At 34.1% G+C, this 12,408-nt stretch overlaps 1 pseudogene; it reads left to right on the forward strand.

Annotated features, from left to right (window-relative positions):
* The first annotated feature begins 4,012 nt into the window (after positions 1–4,012).
* On the forward strand, positions 4,013–8,592 carry LOC107863385 (annotated as a pseudogene).
* The last annotated feature ends 3,816 nt before the right edge of the window (positions 8,593–12,408 follow it).

Genomic DNA, 12,408 nt, shown 5'->3' on the forward strand with positions numbered 1-12,408 from the left:
CAAAAATGATCTCTAGCAGCAATTAATTAACGGAGATTGTTTAATTGCTACTAAATATTTTTTTGAGACATTTATCAGTGACAAATACATTAGGCTCTCTTTGTAAATATCCCTAAACCCTATAGCGACATTGAATCGAAGTCTTGATATTTAAGATCACGAGCATTCATGATACAGTACTTTACAATATTAAAAATTGACCACAAGAGAACTGTTTAATAGACAAACTAAAGAACATTTGATGCAAATAATAGACTTTCTAGAAGGTTTTACTTTTGTTTTTGATTACAAACTAAAAGCCTTTAACATATCGCCTTTTGAATAAAATGGATGTGGAGTCCAAATCCTAGCACTATATTATCGAACCTCCAAACCTCATTATTAGAAAACTTTTTCTTACTTTTCCACGATCATTGTTCTTTTATCCAATCTGTTGATCCTCTACAACTTTAATCCTTCTTTAAGATGATAGTATATGTATAATTATAATAATTCATGTATGAATACTTCACATAATGGTGTAATTATGTCGATAGATTCAAAAATTGAAATTACTTGGTTAGGATGGGATATTCTGAAAAGAATTTCAACAATGTCACCACTATGAAGCACACTAGATGCTGAAGGGGTCTCATAGAGAAGTATGTGAGCTAGAGCCACATCTTTAACATGCACATATGCTTAAACTAAACTGGCATATGTTTTACCTGATGCAGTCTAGTACTTGAGGATGTGAAGATTGATCAATTATGTATCGAACCTACAGATCTCACTCCAAAATGGTAAAAAAGTTACAGGAAATATTATCCAAGTAAAGCATGTCAATGTACCATCATAACTTTAAGCAGGATGGTCCTTCTTGTTTTTGCTATCTCACTTGTGCTCCCTCAACGAAAATTCCTGTATAGTGTGTGCAACCAAATTTATCAAGAAACAGATACTTACTGCTCCTGTAATTTGCTTAAATTTAGCAGAAGAAATTTTACAAAATCAAAGCATCAACACTCAATTCATTTAATAACTCAAACTGATTTGATAGAGAAGAGAACAACAATCCCCAAATCAATTTACAAAGTTCAATCGACTTAAACTGTAAACACTTTTAACATTCAAAATCATAAGTTGCGGTATGAAGAAATAGAAGCAGTAGCATATCGGTAATACCAACAACAAAAAACGAACATGATCTACGCTCATCATCATCTTTGGTTGCTTTTGAAAAAGTTTTGTATAAATATAGAAAAAAATTATAGAGTTTTAGTCGGACTATGCCGCAGCTAATCAGATTTTAACCTAGTTTGAATTCTTCGTGTCTTTAATCTACTCCTATTGAAATTTAATTCAAATATATGTTAGGACTTTTTCCATTTATTCTTTTTATATATTTAATATAATAATTTTTTTTTTTAAAAAAGAAAGGACAATTATATGTAGTTTAAATAGAATATGCAAAAAGACGATTTTGTCTAAAGGAGAAATTTTTAATGAAGGGCAAAAAGTTCAAACGTGATTTATAAGACCATTCACACTTTTAATATAACTAGTTTAGCCGCACGTGCCTCCCTCGTGTAACATTTGATTATTTAAAATTAAATAATTTTATTTATTATGAAATTTTTTAATAAAGTGCAAAAAAGTTAAATCACTTTTCAAAGATCCTTCACACTTTAATATAATAATGTACATATAAACATATATTGTAGTGTAAGAACATATACATTTTACCACCAGAAGTTTAAGTGGTTGATAGATCATCACTTTTCATTTTTCATACACTACCCGTGCTCTATCATCACTTTTACATTTGTCATACACTACCTATTTCCGTTGCTGCTAGATACTAAGTGAGACACATCAATTTGAATCATATTTGTAGTATGATTATTTTTCTCTTTTTTTTTTCTATATTTAGAACCCTTCCTTATTTTTAAAGTTAAATCATTACAAAATTATTGATTACATTGTTATCACGTACTTAAGACTTTTAAAAAGTTGATACTTCTTAAATTTTTATAATTATTCTAATCTTGTATATTTATATCTAGATTTTTCAAATTCTTAAAATCAAATTTAGTTGATTTAGAATTCTTAAACTAATGAAAAAATATCTATTTATCATTAATTCTGATGACTTCTAATAAGGAAAGATTTTACCATAAATATATTTAATTAATTTTCAGTTCTTAAATATTAGAAAAATAGTGAAAAGATGATTTTGTCTAAAATAAAAACTTTTAATGAAAGACAAAGTTCGAACAACATTTCTGAGGTACTTCACACTTTTAATATAGTATAGACGTATATAATAGATATAGATTATAATTAGAAATAGTTTAGGGTCCGCGCCTCGTATATATATAGGAAATTGTCAAATAATATTTACTTAATAAATTTTAAAGTCCTATATAGGAAAAAGAGTCAAAAATATACCTTCCCAATTTATAAAAGCCCAAAACTTATGTCAAATAATATTTACTTAATAAATTTTAAAGTCCTATTTAGCGAAAAAAGTCAGAAATATATCTAAACTTTGACAAAATTTATTATAACATACCTCAAATTTATGGGAATCTTATAACTCTCCTCGACTATTTATTGATTTCCATATTTCTGCGACATATAAGAACAACGAAGAAAATAAAAGAAGTGAAAAAACAAAGCAAAAATAGAGAAGAAAGTTGTTTGTATTGTCAAAATATGATCTTTTTTCCTAACATATGATCTCAATAACTAGTATATTGTAAAGTATTGAGAAACAAAGTTCAAACAGCAATTTGACAGTACAAAAAAAAACATATAGAATAATAACCCAAATCAAGAGCTAGAACTCTATTTCTAGTCGAACAAACCCCAAATTCGAAGCTGTCATTATACGTTTAAAGTCTTATATGTATATAAGGTAAACTTTTTTAATCATATATTTTAGAAGTCCCTTTTTTATACATTCAAGTAAATAAAAAAACCTATCAATGTTAATTCTCCATGAATTTAATTAAATAATAATTATATTACGTATTTAAAAATTTTAAAAATTTGGTATTTCTTAAATTTTTCTTATTCTAACGTTTTTATATTTCTTTCTAGATTTTTCAGATCTTTTTAAAATCAAATTTAGTTATTTAGAATTCTTAAACTAATGAAAGAAGCATTAATTGTCATTTATAAAAAGTTCAAATAATATTTCTAAGACCCTTCATACTTTTAATATATTATAGATATAGATTATAGATTATAAATATAGATAGACATATATTGATTGATTTCACATAGTTGGGTAACCTTTTAAGATATTTACTCCCCCATAACCTACTTACAAAAAATGATTAAGCTACTATGTAACCTACCAACTGTGCTTGGACATTATTAATTGGATTTTTATTATTTTGGATATAGTTAATAAATTTACCTGTCATTACAATAAAAAAACAAAAATGAAATTACAGCTGGTATCACAATAACTGTTGTACGGAGTAACACTAACGTAAGTATTCAACTTTGAAAGAATGTCTTGCAGCGGATGATTTTTTCAGAGATTTGGATTTCTACTTTTGTATATGAAAAAAATCTCTTAATAGAAAGAGTTTCTTCGCTGACACTAGATATATACACGTATATTTTCTTTTGTTTACTGCTCCGTCAATCTTTATTTATACACAATACTAAAAATAAATGTTATTAGTATTATTCAGGATCAAATGTATTTTGAAATATTTAATTAAAATATAATCAAAATTTGATATTACTGTATTATTATGTCATAATATGTGTGTAAGGCTATGCAAGTAAAATGAATGAAGGAAGTAATATATATATATATATATATTATTTTTTTTTCTTTTTTTTTCCCTCTCTTTTTTGATTTGTCTTCCTTAGCAAAACCAGAAACAACCTCCACCCCATCCATCATCACCCCACCCCCTGTGTGGCTCTCTCCCTGTCTCACATAAGTTTTCATCCAATAAGGTTCTTCTCAGTCAGCTTTCTTTTTCTCTTTCTCTGTCTCATTCTATATTAGTGTATACGTTCAAAGTTTTCGAAGTTCTATTTTTGATCAGTCTCTTTTAATCTGTTTTAGCAGTTCAGCATGGTTTCAAGAATCCTAAGCTATTACTTTTCCGGTGAATCTCTTGCAGGAAAGTTTTCTATTCAGGTTAGTCTTTAAAAAAATAAACTGTGCAAGAGTTTAGTCTGTGATTTTTATTTATTTATTTATTTATTTATTTGTGATTGTGAAGAATTAAGATAGGTATATGCATTTTACTGTTCTTTTATGGTTTCTTTTTGTTGTTGTTGTTGTTGTTGTTCTGGAGTGCTAATGGCTGTATTTTGATCAAGAAAATTGTGTATTTTGACTCAGGTGCGTATTCTGGAAGATGGATTCAGGGGAGGGTTCTGTTCCGAAGAGGAGGACTAGACAACAGTTTTTAAAATATTGTGTGGATTTTATTGAGAAGAGGAACAGGTTGAGTAAATGTGGTAATCCTACTCAGTCTTCGACTTGTTCTGTGAATGTTGGAAAGGATGTTAGTTGTGGGAGTAAAAGAAAAATGGTGGAGGAAAACACTTCTGGAGTTGGAAGAAAAAAGAGAAAATCAGAAGATGGAACCATGGTAAGAAATGTGGACAAAAGAAAGGAAAAGGTGGAGAATGAGAGGAGGAAGTTCAGTCCAGGAACTTGTCAGTCCATCACCAGACGGCCTTTCATCGAGGAAATATCCGAGGATGATGATGCTGATTCGTCCTCCTCCTCCTCGAGGGAGGAGAGTAATTCTGATGTAGTTATAATTGAGGAGGAGGAGGCTGCTGTAAATACTGGAGAAGGTTCAGGATCATCGTCGTTCAACGGGGGCTCGCGCTCTGTTGGGTTAAGGAGTCCTATGTTGAATGCAACAGATGACATTGTTTCATCTGCATCAAGCATGTCTAGCACAGTGGAAAAATTGGAAGAGTTTACTGATACGTTCTCCTCATCTTCTGAGTTGGAATGTGAAGCTTCGAGCGATGAGGATAATGATGACTCCAACGACAAGAATTATGGGGTGATGGAATCATCAGATTCGAGCCAATCTAATGATATAAGAAATGATTTTGACGACGAGGAATCAGAAGACGATGATATGAGCTGTCCGACGGAGCAAAAACACAATGAAAAAGGAAAAAAGGAGTCAAATGGGGGCTTAGTACCTCAGCTTGCTGTTGAGGGTGGAAAACACAACAAAGGCCGAGCATATCTGCTTCATCCACGCTCACTTTTTATGTCCAAAAAGAAGAAGTTAAATCATAAGAACTTAAACCTTGGAAATTATAGTAGTCCAATTCTTCTTCCTGATGACGAGGAGTCTGATGATGAGGAGTCTAAATCCTCATTTCAAGGGGATTGCGAGGTTTCTGACTCAGTGCAAAATGTTGTTCCAAAGGATCCTGTTAGGAAGGGTAGAAATAATCGGAGGAAGATACTTGAAGAGTCTGAATTTTTGAAGTTTGTTGTTGAATCTATAAGAAATGTTGATGATCATGATAAACTTACTCCTACTGAAGAGATGGAGCAGGTTCCTGTCAAAGAATCACTTCCTTTAATATTCCGGTTTGAAGATGAGGAACCTATTCTCCTGGAGAAAGAAGAATGGGAAAAGGAAATTGAAGATCTTTTGGTTGAAATGGATATGCGTATCTTAGAATCACATATTGGCTTTACAAATCCATCTGGTTCGTCTATGACTAGTGGAAATATAAGTGGCTGCGAGATGGGAAATCTCCAACTTGTTCTAGATGAACAAATTGGACTCATCTGTAAAGTTTGTTCTCATGTTCATTTGGACTCATCTGTAAAGTTTGTTCTCATGTTCATCTGGAGAGCAAATACATCTTCCCTCCTTTTGTAAGCATATGAGTTTTGTCATGTCAATCACTTTTATTTTCAGTTAGGGACACAATTTCGTGATCTGTTGTTATTACTTTAAAAGATCCCATTTTTTAATCTTAATGACTGTGTAGTAGTTTTTGCTTTATGCAAGCTAATTTTCTCATTTTGTTCTGCTGACACATGCTCTACCAAATCTAAATTCATGGCAGTTTTTTCTATAGCTACGTAGAGTAAGATGTGTTTTTGAGATGCTACATATTCTTCTTTTTGATAATATTTGTCTAATTTGTGTTCTTCAAAAAGTTCTCACTGCCTTCATTAATATTGCAACGTTCTTGCTTTGAACATATGTTTTTTGACTGACGATATCCTTGCATGATCCTTGCCTGATAGAATTCTGATTTGATACTTGCCTTGAATTGGATTTTGGTCCAAAGACTTTCCTTCCTGACCATTACTCCTGACTTTAAGTGCCCATAAACATAGTTTCATAGATAGGAAACTTTGTGATTTGTTCTCATCAGTCCCTTTCTAGTTTTCTTAAATGGTCTTCAATTTTCAGCTGTCTTCTCCAGAACTGAAGTGTGCATGATAAGTATTTGGGCAATGCAGTTTGTTATATGCCTTAGAGATATGTAATAAGTTCTTGAATATGAAACTTTTGTCAGTTTACTCGTCTTAATGCTTTTCTTTCAATTAAATATATATGCTAAAAATTTACAGCAGTAAATGGAATTAGTTTGTGAGGTTTCTTAGTCCATAAATTAATATTTCTACTTGGTCCTCCTGGCTACATGTTCCTTTGCCATCCGTATATTTCATTTTATAAACTCTGCGCTCCAATTTATTTATGGTTCACTCTTAAATTATTGAACTTCCGTCATCTGCAGGCTCAGAGAACTTGAGGGAGCTATGAAAGAAAATATTTTGGAGAGTCGCAATCACTCTTGGATGTTGAAGGTTTCAGATTTTCTGATTCTTCTGCATTCCAGGATTGCCCTATTCATGGAGAAGGTACTGTGTGGGATTTAGTTCCCTTAATTGCCAAAGTGACAATGTATCCTCATCAACGTGGAGGATTTGAGTTCATGTGGAAAAATATTGCTGGAGATATAACTCTAGAGAGGCTGAGAGAGCCGCTATCTGATAGTAAGGGAGGATGCATAATCTCACATCCACCTGGCACCGGAAAGACTCGACTCACCATAGTATTTCTTCAGTCATATCTGAAGCTGTTTCCAAATTGTCGTCCTGTAATCATAGCTCCATCAAATTTGCTTCTTAATTGGGAAGCTGAGTTCCAGAAATGTGAGGTGGACATTCCCTTCCACAACTTGAACAGCAAAGATTTCTCTTCCCAAGAAGATGAAGCTACTGTTAAGGTCTTTCACTGTTTATCCCGTGCTGGAAGAAAAAATCCACACGTTGTACGTATGGTGAAGCTCAGATCCTGGGCTAAAAGTAAGAGTGTTTTGGGAATCAGCTATGACTTGTTCAGGATTCTCACGGGAGAAGATGGAGACAGTTTTGCGAAGGAGATTAGAGAAATACTTCTAAAATTATCTGGTCTTCTGGTCCTTGAAGAAGGGCACACTGCTCGGAATGAGCAAAGCCTTGTATGGAAAGCTCTAAATACAGTTGAAACAGAGAAGCGCATACTTTTGTCTGGAACTCCCTTCCAAAATAACATTAAAGAGTTGTACAACACCCTTTGTGTTAGTCCAAAGTTTGCTGCAGATTTGGAGCAAAAATGGGCTTCTCTTAGCAGTTCCATCGACAAGAATGCCCGAGCATTGGTGGAGCTTAGGGATATGATTTCACCTCTAGTCCATAAATGTAGTGAAAATGTAAAGAAGGTAAACCTTCCCGGTATAAAGGATATCATTATACACTTAAAGCCCACAGATCTGCAGAAGGAGTTGCTTAAAAGGATTCCAGAGAATCTAGGCTCCTTCTACAAAAAAAATCTGGTGTCTCTGATCTCTGTTCATCCTTCATTAGCAGCAAAGAGGAAGGAGTTCTATGAGTTAGAAAGTCAGCTAAAAGACAGAAAATGTCGAATGAATCCAGATATCGGAGTAAAGATGAAATTTGTTGTTGAATTAGTCAGACTCTGTGGTGGGCCAAAGGACAGGGTTATAATATTCAGCCAGTTGCTTGATCCACTAAACTTGATCAAGGAACAACTCAACTTTCTCTTCGGCTGGACTTTAGGACGGGAGATTCTCTACATCGATGGAAAACTGGATGTGAAGCAGCGGCAGATATCCATAAATTCTCTTAATGACCTTAAAAGTGATGCTAAAGTTCTTCTTGCTTCAATAAAAGCCCGTTCAGAAGGAATAAATCTTGTAGGGGCCTCGCGAATGGTTTTGCTAGATGTTCTATGGAATCCTTCAGTAGAACAGCAAGCAATCAGTCGAGCATACAGGAGTGGTCAGACAAAGTTTGTGCATGTCTACTGTCCAGTGACATCGAAATGGGAGGTTGACAAGATCGAACAGTAGACAAGAAAAAAGTTTCATTTAGATGTACTTTTGTCTAGGAATGAAGCAAGTATTTCCAAGATGGATCCTTCATGTTCTGTGTCAGAGGACAACATATTAGAATCCATGGTTAAGCATGAGGGCCTCCGTCATATCTTTGAAAACTTATCTCATGCACCACGTGTGATGCCTCCTGCTACAGGCTTTAATTCTTGTAACCAACCTACAGAAGCGGGCAGTTAGGTTAGTATGTGCTTTCTTCTCGTTTGTTGTTATATGAAACAATCAGACTTGTTTATCATATTTTGTTAAATTCTTGTCTTTGAAAAATGGCTCAAATGCTTTATCTCTTTCTTGTCAGATCAGTTGGAGAGTTTTTTGGGTTGCCAAGATCACTTGTTAGAAGAAATTTTGGAGCCATCCTTCTGAGAGGTGCTTCATGTCAGGTAGACTACCATACCACCAGTAAGCAATTTTTTGCAGAATATTCTAAATGATATATCCAAATTTAATTACATCATCAAGTATTCTTCAATATTTATACAAAATATATTCGGCATCTGTCTTTTTCAGCGTCATGGGGCTTCAATAATCTGTTTAGTCTTTGCTTCACTAACTTAATCATGCTGCTGATGTCAGAATAGTCTGTTATAGTATTCTCTACTAAGAGTGTGGTGTTATCCTCCATTGGTATCCTCCATTGGTGTTGTGTGTCTTGGTGTTTGATACACACTTTGTTGTTATTCATTGGTGTAGGTGTATGTCTCGCTATCTGTCCCTTATGTTTATGCAATTTTCTCTTCTTTTAGTTTGAATCCGTGTGTTATCTTCTTCATCTACTCTTTTTTAGTTGCTTATTTTTGAATTCTTAGTGTGTTTCCATGTTTTTGTGCTAGTTCTAGGTTAGATCTTGTATCATTTGGTATCAAATCCATGTATTAGAGTTGTTCCCACAACTATAAGCCTTGGATCTAAGAAAAACTTCACAAAAAAGTGTCTAGAGTAAAAAAAAATCATAAAAAAGTTGAATTTCATTTTTGGTAATGGTAGATCCGAAAATTCAAACCTAGATCTACTAAATTTTGTTTTGTTTTGTTGGTTTCTAGCGCTAGATCCTTTCTCCCTAGCACTCAAGGAGTCTAGATCTAAGTTTGGAGCAAGATTTGGTAGATTGTGAGCTATTTCACCATTGTTGAGGTGTGTTTGAATCTTTTTGTGGTGGGATCTCGTTTTGACCATCTTATTTGTTGTTGATTGTGCTTGGTTTGGCAAAGGGAACCTAGATCTAAAAGAAAAATTAAAGTTAGGGTTCATTTGCCTTGTGGTCAAACTTTGGTCAACTCTTGAATATTCATATTGTTCTTCACCATCTTCATATCTTGTTGAAGAAGAATATTCAAAAGAGGTCTTAGATCCAAAAAAGAAAGAAAGAGAGTGAAAAAGTTATTTGTACAAAAGAATATTCCAAGAATAATCAAGTCTTCCAAAAGAAGAAGAGACAAAGGGAATATTCAAAGTACAATTAAAAGTACAAGTGTGGAGACCATTGATTTCAAATCCATTTGAACTTGCAAAAAAAGGCTCCAACCCTCCATTTTTATCCAATTTCATCAATACACTCTCATTAGTACGTATTTGTCCAAAACACAAAGTTTGAAGTTGAAAATTTTTTTTTGCAAAAAGATCGACAACCAATCACAAAGTGCCACATCATCACTTGCATGGACAACTAAATTGAGCTCTAGTTTAGATTTCCTAGTTTCTAATTGTTGTTTCTAGTTTCTTTTTTGTTGATTCTATCACTAATTAGCAAACTAGTAAGTACCTACTAGGTTGATAATTACTCTTGAGTCCGTTTGTTCGTGTCTTCGCTTTTTGTGTGCTTTTCTCGTTTATAAGTCATAGTAACTTGTTGGTTCAAGTCCGTACATCATTTTTATTTGAGTCATATCAAACAAAAATCGATTCCAGACCAAATTAGATTCATCATTCATTCACTTGCCAAGTACATGCTAAGATTTCAACACTTGTGAGACCAAGTGTGAGGTAAGAACCGAGTGTGAGAGTGGTGAGGTTTTCTTTGAACTAACTTATTTGTAGTTTTGTAGGTCTTTCCTTTGCTGTTTTTTGCTTGTTTTAGGTACTTTAATCATGGAATTCGAAGGTACTACTCCCCAAGTCTTGGGAAATGATGTCTTGAGAGTCTTGTTGGCTCGATTTGATGCCTTATCCCTTAACTTGAAGGGTGATTTGGGAGCTATGAGAGGAGACTTGGATTCTTTGAAGGATGGTGTGATTAGAATAAAAGCAAGAGTTGATAGACTTTGTCCACCAAGCCTCCATAAAACACAAGCTACCAAGTCCAAAGTTCCCAAACCCGAGAGGTCCAAAGACCATTACACCCACAAGTGAAAAAAGTCCAACAAAAGGGACTTGGTACTCAAATGCTACCTCAAAATCCGAAGTACCAAGTTCCAAACTCACTTGACCAAAGGCTTTACCCTTCACAAGTCCAAACACCCCAATTCTAAAGATCCTACACTTCACAAAATCCAATGACTCCTCTTCATAAGTTAGAATCCGAAGAAAATGAGGCTAAACCTAAATATGGAAAGAAAATTGATGCTGAGAAACTAGAAGAGTGTGAACAAAAGAGGGTAAGGGAAAAGGAAACCATGGGTAGTGAAGTTGGAAGGGGAAAAAAATGCTTGATTGTGGATCTTGTCCACAAAGAATCCTTATTTCTCACTAACCCAAATACTAGCATTTTGCCTAGTATTTTCTCTTCTCATGTGCAGGTTCAAGACCTTAGAAGTCCCAAGGAGAAGCCCAAGGAAGTTCCCTTCAAGCCCTTGGCCGAAAGTCCCAATCTTGGGATAAGTGATGTAGAAGTGAGTCCAAAGGGAAACCTTTGGAAACCTTGACATATTCCCTTGTAATGTGAAGAATGAAGGTTGCCCTAATGTAAAACCAAGTAAAGAACACACTTCCCATGATCTACAAGGTAACAAAGCTATTCTCTACACTCCTAGAAACTTGAATTGTGGTGATGTGGCTAGTAGTGGCCAAAGTGGAGTAGTTTCAAATTTTCATAGTGTAGAAGTGTATGAATCTTCCTTTTGTGATGCTCTTTGTGTTGCTAGGTTGCATGGGGACCAAGCTCTTGTTGTGAGTACGCAAGCACTAGTTGATCCTTTAGATGACAAAATTAATTTTTTTCATAAGAATAATTTGTGTCCATCTAGTGCTAGCACTTATAACTTGAATAAGATTCCATTACAAAGTGACAACAGTATTCACACACTAGTTGGCCATTGTGAAAAACAAGTGGGCTACCCTAGTACAAATCATGGTGAAATTGGTACACTCTACACTCCCTTAAGTTTAAAATATTATGATATGGCTATTAGTAGCCAAGGTGATATGAATCTGGGTTTACATAGTGTAGAAGTGTGTGCTTCTTTTCTTGGTAGTTCTCTAGTTGTGTATAATGATCAATGTGCTCCTAAGAATAACTCACTACTTGAACATATGAATGATATGCTTGAAATCTTTCAAGTAGGTGCTGATGCTTGTAATATTGATCTAGATAATGAGCATGGTCCTTTGAACTTGTGTGATGAAAGCCATGATATTAGTCTTCTTCATAGTGACCATGTGTATGTCAAAGTTGTGAGAAATGCCTTGGGTGATTGTGGGTTTGATTCTATAGTAAAAGGAATGGATAACCTCGCCTTAGATCCTTGTCTATTTTTTCCATTTGATTCCGGTATACTATTGGGGTGGGGAAGGTTGTGTTTCGGATTTCATTCCTTTTCCATAATGTCTCTCTTAACCATGTCCTTTGTGATGCTTGTAGTAAGTATTTCATGATCATAACAAAGGATTATTGGTTGTATTTCAAATGTATACCCCCTTGGAGAGTTCCTTTGAACTTGTGTGCTGAAAACCATGATATTAGCCTTGTTCATAGTGACCTTGTGTATGGCATAGTTGGGTGTAATGTCTTGAATGATTGTGAGTTGGATCCTTTAGTAAAAGGGATTATTAGCCTCGGCT

This window comes from Capsicum annuum, chromosome 3 (assembly GCF_002878395.1).
Source record: "Capsicum annuum cultivar UCD-10X-F1 chromosome 3, UCD10Xv1.1, whole genome shotgun sequence".
In the NCBI taxonomy this organism is placed as follows: Eukaryota; Viridiplantae; Streptophyta; class Magnoliopsida; order Solanales; family Solanaceae; genus Capsicum; species Capsicum annuum.